Source organism: Scardinius erythrophthalmus, assembly GCF_964197995.2.
Source record: "Scardinius erythrophthalmus genome assembly, chromosome: 16".
In the NCBI taxonomy this organism is placed as follows: Eukaryota; Metazoa; Chordata; class Actinopteri; order Cypriniformes; family Leuciscidae; genus Scardinius; species Scardinius erythrophthalmus.
In genome coordinates, this window is record NC_138236.1 from 9,485,827 (window position 1) to 9,499,462 (window position 13,636).

Here is a 13,636-nt window from a genome sequence, read left to right on the forward strand (position 1 = left end):
GGAAAAAATATGATGCCAGAGTCATGTGGTATGCTATTTTCTTTTTAAATAATCTAAATGGCTTTTGTAAGCAAATATCAAAGTATTTTGCCAATATGTTATATGGGAAGAAAATCCTTTTAATTACATTCTCATATTGTTCTGTTGTCTATAGTTCTACTCTATTAATTTGAAGGTCTACTGAAGTTTAACATGTAGGCTATTTATTTTATAGATGACTACTTTGTGGCACAACAACTCTTGAAGAAAGCTCTAAATTGCAACACATCAGATCTACAGTCTGAAGAGGAAGAGGAGGAGATTCGGCCAAAAAGAAGGCCAAAGCCGATGTTAGTATACGTATATTATCCTTTATATTTTACATTAACTTTTTGGCCTCTATATTTTCTCAAAAACATAATTTAGTGTTTAGGATATGATGAACCCGACAACCACCACACGTAAAGCCAGCTGAAATATAGATAAATGGTTTCTCAGAGAAACCATTCTCAACCAATTACATTGATTTACAATTTAAGTTCTTAGGCCAGTGAAAATGTTTATGTAATTACATTTACATTTATGCATTTGGCAGACGTTTTTATCCAAAGCAACTTACATTGCATTTTAAGGTACACATTTACATTCTTATCAGTTCTTGCTTCCCCTGGGAATTGAACCCATGACCTTAGCATTGCAAGCGCCAACACTCTACTGTTTGAACTACAGGAAGGCTTTACATTTATTATTATTATTAATAAGAGTAATTAATAAGATGTTAACTGCTTGTTTTTTTCCACCCTAATTTATAGTCATTTCTTGGGAGACTCTGATGAGAGCGAGGAGGAAGATGCTCATAAAAAGAGGCAAACTTTTAACACAACCATCAGCTCCTGTTTTTGCACCACCACCTTTTATCCTAAGTAGCGGCACAGCTGCTCCACCTCCACCCATTTCTCCACCTCACTGTTCACAGAGACCAGCAGAAGAGCAAACCCCTTCTGCAAGCAGGGTCTACAGACCTACCTGGCGGGGGGGAAGATGTGGATCAGACAGTATTGCCTGCTCTGGTGAGCAATACCTCATTAGATACAAGACTCAAATAGAGTATATTTTGTCAGCTTTTTTATTTTTATGCATGCTTAGTCCTGTGTCAAATTTACTATTTAACTTTTATCATATTTAGTCAACCTTATCCTGTTTTTGTTTAGTTCTTTTTTTAGTCAACTAAACTTATGGGCATTCAAGTTTTATTCAAGGAAAACTTTTTTTTTTTTGTCACGCTGTATAATGGTTAAAATTATAATCACTTAGTCATTTTAGTTGAACTTCTGTTTGTGTTTGTGCCAAATTCTTTAGGGAGTCTATTAAAGTCTGTAGTTTTCTTATGTCTCATTAGAACTACAGAAACGCGACCCGATCTGGCAATCTTACATAGCGTGGTTATAGCAGATAAAGGACCGCAAAGCGGAGGCTGAAGTGCCTTTCACCCTGTTACGACTTGACATTATTTTAAGTTAAAAAAGGAATTATGTCTATCCTCTAAAAAACAACAACCTGGTAGCTTCAATGTGATTTCATGACATGTAATGAAAATCTGCTTATGTATTACAGGTGCTGTGAGAAAGAGCCATGTCTCCTGTGCCGCCACCGATGACGACATTACAAAACATGTAATCCGGTGGTTCAACCTGGCATCAGATAGGGGAAGCTCAAGGAGCCGGAGCCCCTGTCAGCAAACCTTGACCCAACAGTAGTGAAAAAAAATACTTTATCATTTTAGTGTAATGTTTTTCACTAAATAAAATGATGTTCTTGGTACAATTCATGGTTGATTTCATTTTTTTCTGTAATGTCTATTCAATGTATACATGAATAAAACTATTTAAAAAATTAGTAAATACATTTATAGTCTGTAATAACCTATTTTGTTATTGTTAGTTGGCTAAAAATTATTAATGTTTAATGATTCATGTTTTATTCAAAGGCACATACATTAATAACTATTCAAGCTTTTATAGAGCAGTCCAGTCTATCTAATGTTCGTCCACCATTAGATTTTAAATATATCTGTAGCTATAGTTTTGGCCAGATAATCAAGTGTGGGGAAAAAGTGGCATTGTAGACGGAATTTTATGAACGGGTCCAAAACGGACCCGGGCCGGGCATATGACTGGGTCCAAAACGGACCCGGAGCGGATATGCGGCTCATTCGCGGATCCAAAGCGAAGCCGGGGCGGATGTACCCATTTATGTACGGATACGCAAAGGGACCGCAGCGGTGTCAGACCGGATCCGCGAGCCGCCACCGCGGCGGATCCGGCGCGGTGTGCAAGTGGACGCAGTTTCGGATCCGCTTTCTGGATCCGTTCCGGAGTTCACTGTACCTCCGCGGCGGATGCGTTTCGTAGTCAGTTTGCTGTCTGGGTAGGGTTGCCAACCGTTCCGTATAATACGGAATCGTTCCGTATTTGACACATAAAAGTCTTGTTCCGTATTGAACTGATACGGAACGCACTTTGTTCCGTATTTTTGAGAATCAATTCAGTGCAGTGAAAAAAAACCCCGACGGTGCGGTAGATAGCCTAGGCTACTAATTTCTCCCCCGGATTGTCTATGATCCGCGTAGCGTTTTTAACATCTTGGAACATCATCAGAGAATGCCCTTTTAATTGGTCGTTTCAGTCATTGTGAGTCACGTATCGTAGCAACGATGACGACAAGTGACAACAGCGGGAAATGTAAAAATGACTTCCTCGAGCAGCCGGCGAAAAAGAAAAGAGCACAAAAATATAGAATTGAATGGGAAAATGACTACCCGTGGCTGGAATGCGTGAGGGGCAATGAATACACGGCCGAGCGATGTCACGGTTCCTTGTCCGTCAGACGTCTCCAGCTGATATGGTAGGCTATTTAATTTTAAAACTCAAATTAGTTCATAAGAAAGTGATTATATTAAAAGAGATAGTACAGGTTTAGCCTAACATTGTAAAGAAATCAAAAAAGTACACATGGAAAAAATAGCTGCACAATGTGCTTAGTCTGGAGGTTTATTTATTTCTGTGAGATTCTCCATGTGCATACATACAAGTGTTGTATTGCTTGAATGCAGTATTTGAGTGCAATATTTTAGATTTTCTTTATTAGCTTTTTTATTTATGTTTTTATATTATTGTTTTGCACTGGAAAGAAAGTTAACTATAATGGAAGTATAATTATATAATTATATTTGCACTACACCTCCTTAAAATGTTGTCTAATTAAATTAAAAATATATTTTTTTGCACTGGAAAGAACATTCTAGAAGTCTAATTCTATTGAATAAGTTTGCATAAGGCTACAGAAGTTTTGAATGTTAGATGTTGTATTTGTTTAAGTTAAAAATAAAATGTATTATAAAGTAAACAAATCCATGGTTCATTGTTGGCAAAATGATCATGATAGGCTTTATATTTCACATCTAACTTATGTGGTTCAGTCTTGTATATTGATTAGGCCTACTTTGCTATTCTATAGGCCTATAAGTTGTATTATAATATGCTACAATGTATTAAATATATTTATCTAAATATATCAATTAGTTTCCACAATATTCACCAGAAGTCATCATTTCAGGAGTTATTTTTAAAAAAATTATTCCTTGGGGGGCGTGTCCGGGGGCGTGTCACGGGGGCGTGTCCCCGTTCCTTATTTTCATTTCAGAGAGTTGGCAACCCTACGTGAAGCATATTCCTGTTGTGTCTAATTCCATTTCAGCAGAAACTAAATCTTAATAAACACACAGCGAATCCCTCAATCGCTTTCATATTGAACAGGCATAGCTGTTAAAAATGTCAGATTTCATACCTTTGACGTTTTATGGACTAGTATAATGTCTAATTGCCACTTTTCTTTATACTCTGGCCAGTAAGCCAAAGCTCGTACAGCACTCTGAAGTTCAGACCAGAGCTCGGAGATGCTAACAAGCTGAAAATCTGTCAGTGCACATTTAAATCTGGAAACAAATACCAAGAAGAGAAATGGGAAATAACTTTCAGCTAATGTTTAGTACCTAAGTTTTCAAGTATGACTCACTGACATCAATAAATAATCACATATTTTCTAGAGCTTTAATGGTCTCATGCATAGACGTCATCTGAAGTAGGTGATGAAAATGATACAGATTTACCGCCATGCTTTCAAGCTCCTGACATCATTCAGTGTTCAACACATTGTGTTTGATCCTTAGATAGGGTATGACCACATTCTTGACCTTTTGATAATGTGTGATGTACAGGGATTTCAACATCACGAAACACAATGTCCAGTGCATTGCTTGGAGATTCAGTTATGTGTTCCAGCATTACGTAGTTGTGGGTATTTGCAATTTTGCTGCATTCAAGGCTAATTCATTTGTTCATATTTCAGTCTTGTTAACAGGATCAAGGGGAAGGGTTTATTACTAACCAGACACAGCACCTGCTTCTTATTACAGGCTAATCATATTTTCCTGTCCATTTCAGCCATTCTGTTGCTCTTCGGACATTGCTGATAAATTGGAAGCACCCGTCTTTTTTTTTTTTCTTTTACAACAGCATGTTCACTAGGGTTAGAAACAAATTCCAGAACTGAATAACGTTCATTTCTGTTACCGGTTCTCCGGTAATGACTCTTATGATCCGGTTCTTTTAAGTCAATCATACTGAGCAACCAGTGTTATCATAGGCTGCATCCGAAAGCTTTGTCAGCTGACTTGTTGCCTCGCACTCCCTTATCAGTTTAATGACTTTGAAGGACCAAGCATTTTCACACCAAGGTACCTCACAAAATTAAAAATGCTTTTGGACAGACTTCTGAGGCAACATAATGGTTTAATGACTAAAAATTAGAGAGAGCTTTGGTGAGAAGCAAATATTGAATTACTACAATACTAAGTTCTCACTAGAAAGTACATCAAAAGTGGAAATCGTAGGTCAAAAAAGTACATTTATACACAAACTGACCACCAACTGCAAATTTCAGTCACCATCTTTATTTTTTTTAACTTAAAGGGATAGTTCACCCAAAAAAGAAAATTGTCATTAATTACTCACCCTCATGTCATTCCAAACCATTGACAGCTATTTAATTAACACTTTGAAGGCGTGGTGTGACAGCTATTTAATTAACACTGCTTAATTAACACTGCTTGCTCCCGTAAACGCGCGTCAGAGACTGATACGGAAGAGAATAAATTGCTGAATAAAGTTGTTATTTTATTTATTTTTGGCGCACAAAAGGTATTCTTATCTCATTCGGTTGAACCACTGTAGTCACATGGACTATTTTAACAATGTCTTTACCTTTCTGAGCCTTCAAAGTGTTAATTAAATAGCTGTCAATTGAGCCCCCCCGAGCAATCGGATTTAATCAAAAATATCTTAATTTGTGTTCCGAAGATGAACGAAAGTCTTACGAATTTGGAACGACATGAGGTTGAGTAATTAATGACAGAATTTTCATTTTTGGGTGAACTAAACCTTTAACCGTAACAGAGTGGAAGAATCGCGGAATGTCAAATGATGATCACCGTGATTTTTGCCAAGTAAGACATGTTCCTGGATCAACATATTTTGTTGATCCTGGAACAACATTCCCATCTGAAAATTTTGTCCTACCCCTAACCATAACCCTATTACATATCTATAAAACCAGAGGGAAATGATAGATGAATAACACTGATGTAGAAGTAGCTAACCCTGGTTGTAAGCCAGTTTGACAAACTGTAAACTTGTCCCTCTAATCTGATTGGTTGATTGGAATGTAGTTCCAGGATCAACAAAGATGTTAATTCAGGAACATGTTGTAGCCATGGTAAAATCATGTTCACAATCAAGGGATATCAAAGGATACATCTATGCTGCCTTCAAAAAACGATCAGATGAAGGTATTACAGGAAGTGTTGCTAACATTGGATTTGAACATGCCTTGATGCCTTCCAACCGTGGAATGCATCCTCCGAAGGCAGCATTTTTAGGCATTCGGATGCAGCCATTTTCCATAACGAATGACTCTAATGAATTGGTTCTTTTAATTGAATCAAACGCATACAGCTTACAACAAAATGTGAGATTTTACCAGAAGTAGAAAAAGTTTAACATAAAATTAATAATGCAATGACATTGGTTACTTTAACTAGAAGAAACATAACAATGTGACATCTCAACTTTGACTCTCCTACCACTGCAGTAGGGTGTGATGTGGGGAACAGCATGCAGGCTGTGATCTGTTGTGTAAATATCAGCACTGTTCCAAGTGTTGCGGGCGAGGCTCTAGATCTTTACAGCTGCATCTGGGGAAGTATGATGAGGTGCTAAGTGTGTCATAAAGGCAGATCAGCACTCTCTAAATCAGGTGAGGGCTCTTTTATTCTTCAGCTTTCAAAAACCTTGAGCTAACTGCGGCTTAAATAATTACACCGTGCACTGATGTTTAACTGCATCGTCAGGGGTGCTGAAAAATAATATGCTATTATTCGCTTGGTGAATTTCTTCTTTCTTCATAAGCCAAGGAAACTGTTGAAAGAGCGAGCTACTATGATTTACGGGTACTACTTAAGGCTTTACTGCTTATGATGTCAAAACTACTGATTATTTTTCCAACCTAGACTGGAGATTTAAGAAATTTTAATACAATTAAAATTAAAGAATATTTACCCTCGTCATTCCAAGCAAGTTGTTATTTTACAGTTTAAAATTAAGGTATAGATTTCATAGTTGATCATAGTGATCAGGGGCTGTAATAAAAAAAAAACTACAATAAAAAATATTATATTATATTATATTAATACCTGAATGTTGTGTAAAATGAAGGGGATATGTATATTTTAATGGAATCAGCAGCTGAAATTATTTTAGAAAATTCTGATATTGGAATAGAATGTTGTTTGGTTTTGTTGTTTGCAAAACCTGTTTTTTTGGGACCCTAATGGTGTCTGGTTAAGATTTTTTGATGTCTCTGAGGTCAACTAATGTCCCATGGGGTTCGTTTGGCGGCCATCTTGAAGTGATGTCAGCGTTAGGGGCGAAAAATGCAGATTTCCATATCTCCTGAACCACACAACATACAAAGACAAATTAACCCACTTTTTCATAAAATTCTGACACCAGGAATCAAATGGAAAGGTTGTTGACATGGTACAGCCACTCTTTATTGGTTAAAAACAGGCAAATAACACATTTTATACAATGTAACTTTTGCTATTATGTTTTTGCAACAGTTTCCTGCATTAGTCCTGCTTGTCATAGACCCATGAATGAGGCGTCTATAGACTTAACATTGCAATGGATTTTGGCGAGTCATAGCTCTGAGCAAGGATTTTGTAGGAACATATGGGACAGGGATTGCGCATAAGTGTTTATCCTACTATGTAACTTGCATAAGAATTTTGTATTGAACATTACTCTGGATCACAGTGTCAGAGACAGGGGTGGTATCTCAGGATCACCAAGAAGCCATCAAGCCATGCCCTAGCAACCATTTAAAGTACCCTAGCAACAAGTTCCATAGACTTCCACTGAAAGAAGTCAAAGGGATATCTTTGGATAGAAGTGTCATAGAAACATGAGGGTGGGCTCATTTGACTCAGGGCAGTCAATCACAAATCACCTTCAATGCTTCCTAGCCATGCACTAGCAACCATTGTCGAGCACCCTAGCAACCAAACCCAAAGAGGGATAGCTTAAAAACGGGTACATGGGAGCCTGTTTCTCCTGATAGACTAAAAAGTTGTGAAACAATTCCTCACAAATGATGTTTGTGTTCCACAAAAATATAACAGTATCGGATTTGGAATAATAATGGCAGAATTTTCATTTTCGCTCAACTGTTCCTGTATTCGCCAAACCTGTAATAATTCAACATTTCTTCATTGTAATCCAACAAGGTGGAATTTTGTAACCATTTAAGACCTGTGGATTTAGTACCAAGGGTGTAAAAACCCCTATAAAATAATTGTTTAGAAAATGGAAACTTGGACCTGTTGGATCTCCACAGATGAGGAAATGAAGTGCATACAGGAAGCCAAATTCAATAAAGCTGAGGTTCAATAACTTTCAAAAGGAAACAGAATGGAAAAGCCTATGATGTTGTCCCCTGATGGCATAACTCTGCATGAGTGTGAACAGCACACCCAGAAAAATTAGGTTCATCTTTCCATCACTATGGTGTTAGCAACCAAGCAACACACACCTTGCCAAGTTAAGTTAAGCCACATGCTATACTTTATTGCATTTTTAAATGTTCCCGTTTCATTTATTTTCCTCCTGTTTACCTGGAGACAATAAAAATATGAGTTCTGACACGTTTTTGCCTACATTTGAAAGATCTGGTGTGGATTTACAATGTGGTTCCAGACTTTTCGACCCCATTGGATGTATACAAGTCTGTTTTCTTGTGGATATGAATGACACATGGAAAAACTTATGATAAATGCACATTGATTAATGGTTTCTTGATGGTCTAAAGGCTGTATAGTGTATATTTCTTTGAACAATCAAAATAAACACATCACGGTCTAGAAATATTGGTAACAAACATGGAAATCGCACATCAAACCCATAACTGAATTTACGCTGAAATACACAAACCATTTAAATACAGAATACTATTTATTGTGTCATAAAAAAAAATCTGAATCCTATCACACATTCATTTATGCAACCAGTTCCATATTTGGCAATAACCCGCATGCAAAAACCATTAATCATTTCCAAATCAAATAGCCCCCATGAGAGAAACAGTTCTGAGTGTAATTTTGTCTCACTGAGCAACTGGTGACAAAGCTGTGCCGCTTTGTGGTTCATTTGCAGCTGCAGAGCAGAAAAAGAAAAGAAAAAGAAGCCTCACGGCAACATTAACTACAATTAAACTGAACCAAGCGCAATTAAAATACACAACTGTCAACGTTTTCAAACAAAGGAAACATAAGATCCAAATAGAATAGCTTTCTGAAATTCATGGTACATCCACCTTTTTTTGAGCCTCTGACACAATATTGATATTAAAATGACAATAATTTCTTTTAAAAGTGGGAAGAATCTATCTGGTTGGCTGGAGTTTTTAATCTGGGAAACAAAATTGTGTTCACAAGCTCTCAGATCTCAGAAATAACTGATTGCAGGATTCTTCAAGGTTTATGAAATTTGTGGCATCAAATTTAGAAAGATATTCAAGTGTTTTGATTGACAGCAAGTCTTAGCAAAACAAATGAGACATTTTTTCTCACTTGTATATTCTTCTTTGTTCTCTTTAATGCACTTTACTCACCCCTATTTGTAATAGAAAAGAGTCAAGAGTCACTTTTTATAACACAGCCTATAAAGAAATTTTCTTCTAGAAACACTTATTCTGATTTAATGGCATACATACGTTTTTTTATTTTTTTTATAGAAATAAATGGAATGTTAAAATCCTAAAAAAAATTCATTTTCAAGTCAGCTGTAAATGATAAGGTCACATTTGAAAATTAAACTCTTATCCACAAAGTTAATTGATCTAGATACAATTTCAGACAGAATATCTATCTTAGAAATGAGCAGGTGCTGAATGAATACTGTACTTTCTGATTTGTTCACACCACATTAACACAAAGTACACATAAAACACTTCAGTAACTGCTAGAAAAGCACAAATCCTTAAAAACAAAGGTTTCAAATGGGGATTTTCACAGCGAAGCCAATGAAACTTTCAGTGAACAGTTCTTAAAGTGAAATCAAAAATCAAAGTTTTTTGGCTTTTAGTATGAATATGTTTGCCTTACTGCTATCTATAAGCAGGTGTGCTCGCATTTAGAAGATATAAGCATTCAAAACTAACAGTCTCTCACTTCCACCAATATGGATCAATGATTTCAATGACATCACTCTACACTTCAGCTTCTCATCAGATTTTATGTCCAATCAAATGCTTTCTAGGATCTGAAGTGTCCCGCCCCCTACATTATAAACAGACGCCGAAGCTGTGGCTAAAATCGGTCACTTGTTCACACATTTATGATTCAGACAGTGTAAATATGCTTTCCATTGGGGTGAATGAAGTCTGGTTTCACGTTATTGTCACGCGAACCCCTGCAGTAAAGTCTGCTATGGTCCAGAGACACGATAGCGCATACGAAAATGTGTCGGACGCATTTGATATCTGCACAGAATGCTATATTTTAAAGCAATATGGAGGAGAAACTGGTAGCCAGGCAACAGACAAGTGACCAATCCTGACACGCATTCTATCAGCAGGGTTCGGCACGGTTAGCCAACCGTGCTGAGAATTCCAGGGGCTAAGAACGGTTTGTAATTGTGCCGTGCCGTCCCAGGCTCAAGTGAAAACATAACTGGAACCGGTGCTTACCGTTCTTAGAACCATTCGACCCGACGGTGGAAAAGACACCAAAAAAGAACCTTTATTTTTGAGAGTGCTCTGTGTGGATGTACACTACATCACCCAAGATCCCCAGCTGCATTAAAACTCTACTTTTACTGATGTTCTTCGGATCTAAAATGCATCTGGTTTTGTGTACCCTGCACACAACATCCATAAAACCACAGGGTTCACAGACGACAGGCACTTTCCTGGCTAGGGTTTTCAGGAGCTCCGGGCTGAGGCTGTTATCCAACAGGCCCGTTTAGCTCCTTCACCTGTGGGCCATAGACAGGTGTGATGCTGCCACAGCCAAGGTGAGCCTTCAGGGGCCATGTTTACCTGCACAAATTTGTCTGCCTCGATAGGGGTGATGGTCTTTGAGGAATCATGGGGGAGAAAGCAAGAATTCAGTCTCTTGCGTATTTCCTGGCTTTGGCTAACGCAGACCCACATGTACTGCACATTCCACGGCGCAAGTCAGACGTGAGAGCCTGGTGTTGGCGGCTCGACACCCCCAATTACACACCCTCACGCTGCAATCACATCCTCCCTGTGTGCACTTAAGCAGATCACAGAAATACAAACCTAATGACCCAGAGGGGGAAAAATGAATTCTTAAATACATTATTATCCTGGCAGTGCACTGAGTGTTCATTTGGGATTTTCTCAGTAAATAATATTAATTGATTATAATACTATTAAAAATATATTTTCGATGATTTGACATTTGTTTATTTATCCATTGGCTTATCAAGTAATTTATATAGTTTTTTTTAATTATGTATCTATGTCCAAAAGTCTGGGGTCGGTACAATGTTTTTATATTTCTAAAATAAGTCTAATGCACACCAAGGCTGAATTTATTTAGTTAATACAGTGAAAACAGTAGAATTGTAAAATGATTAAAATAACTGGTTTTCTATTCTAATACATTGTATACATTTTCAAAAGTATTTTTTTTCCTGTGATGGCAAAGCTGAATTTTCAGCATCATTACTCCAGTGTCACATGATTCTTCAGAAATCATTCTCATATTCTGATTTAGAAACATTTATTATTATCAAAGTTGAAAACAGTTATTTTTGTAGGAACTAATACAATTTATTTTCAGGATTTTTTTAAATGTTCAAAACAACAGCATTATAAATGTCTTTAATGCCACTTAAATTTAATGCATCTTTGCTCAAAAAAAGTATTTTCTTTAAAAAAAAGAAAAGAAAAAGCTTACAGTTTTGACACAACAAAGACTGTTTTTGGTCATTTTTGTGTGGTCCACTATTTAATATAATAATGAATCTATAAAATAGTAATGAAGAGAATTACCTCAAATTTTCCAATATTGAACCTCTGCTTTCTTCCTCTGTTGAAACTGATCAGACTTGTTTATGCCTATTGGAAAGGAAAGAGAAACAAGCAGAGGATGGTGTCATAACCACATTTGCCACTTGGCACCCACTAGTCATTAAAATGTGGTGGGATGAACCCGTTAGAGGTTCCCCTCATTGAGGATAATTATGTCAGGCCATCGTTAAGCCATTTTTCCGCTAACGTCCTGCACAGATGTTTTAGGGACTTTCGACTCCATTAATAGTGTCAGCGACACATTTTTGCAGTGTTTGTCAACCTCGCCTCATAATGGGGGAAAAGGGAAGTTTGTGGTTTACCTCTCAAATTCTAGAGGTAATAAAATGCAGTTTGACCGACGGGATGGAAACAGATTTTTGTTTTTAACGAAATTAGAATGCAAGACTTATGTAAGTTGTAGGTCACGCCAGGTCACAAGGAAACGGACGCGATAAAGGGCGAGATTCTGTGACAGGCCGGTCAGTGACTCTCAATTTCCACTTTTTCAAAGCATGGCGTGCGTTCTAGACTAATCTGGGTTTTCTCAAGATGCAAGTCATAATCAAAGCGGGTTTATTGCATCCTAGCCACTCCACTGAAGTGAGAAAAGGTCGGGACAGTAGTGGAATGTCCAGTGGGAGGAAGTGAGATGATAATTTAAGCAGCTGGAATGAGTAGAGCCTTCCTCGCGGTCAAAACAGAACAGCCCACACCAAAGTAGTAAAGAATTTTTTGTCATATATTTATGGAAATGTATGAAAAGTTTAAGAGTCATTGACCATTGCTATCATTTGCAGAGGCTCCTCTTAGCTTTCAAAGGTCAAAACAACCATAGTTACACTCAATAGGTCAAGGTTTGGATGACACTCTTAAAAAAAGGTTCTAAAAGGGGGGTTTGCAATCTTAATCTAAACAACCTTTTTTCACTATAAAGAACCTTTTGTGCAATGGAAAGTTTCCATGCACGTTAAAGGTTCGTCATGGACCTAGATGCCAATAAATAATGTTTATTTTAAGAGTATAACATCTAGCTGCAAATACTAATTAGATGTTAATATATCAACATGGGCGTTGCTTGTGAATATTAATTAGCTTTAGTCTCACATAGCCAGACCTTCAGACTGACGACAGAAGCTTTCATTGGCCAAGGCTGTCAGACTGACAACTAAAGCAACCAATCATAGCTTGTTTTGTTCCGCATCATGTTTAGGGGCGTGACAATCTAACATTGATGTCCCTACAATAACAGACCGGTGTGTAAATCCCTTGGATGTATTTTAAAGAGTCTATGCTGTGAACTTCACATACTTTTGAAAATCCAGAGTTTAGTTGTAAACATGGCAGCTTTCTTAATACATATTACTATGTAATGATTCATTAGTACATGTTATTTTAAAGAAGAAAAATGGCCACTTATTTGGAATAGTCTGGCTTAATTCTGGTATGTAATGCCCACTTTTCAAAATCCAATCAATTCCTAAACAACTAAATTAATTCCAGCCTTATATTTCTTGATGAACATGCCGTTTTACAATGAAATGTCACATGGTGGGAGAAAAATTGGTTGCAAATAGCAGTTCATGTCATCTTTAAATAAATAGTATGTCATGTAAAAATGGTCCAAAAAAACAAAACAAAAAACTTTTGTCATTTAGACGGAGAGGGTGAGAATCACAAAACAGCTTAACAAGACACAGCTGAAAACGTAAGAAAACATAGAGCCAGAATAACAAACTCTTAACACCAGAGTTTGTGAGTAAACATTCAAGGGACACAAAATGGCCGAGTTCCAGAGAGAAATTAATGAACACAACAAGCTTAGACTCATCTGTTCCTCTGAAGGGTTTGTTTGTGTAGGCCGGAGGAGGTAAAGGGGAGATGGGAGTGAGGTGGGCCTTGAGAAGATCATCACAGGGAACCTGAAAAAACACAAATCACA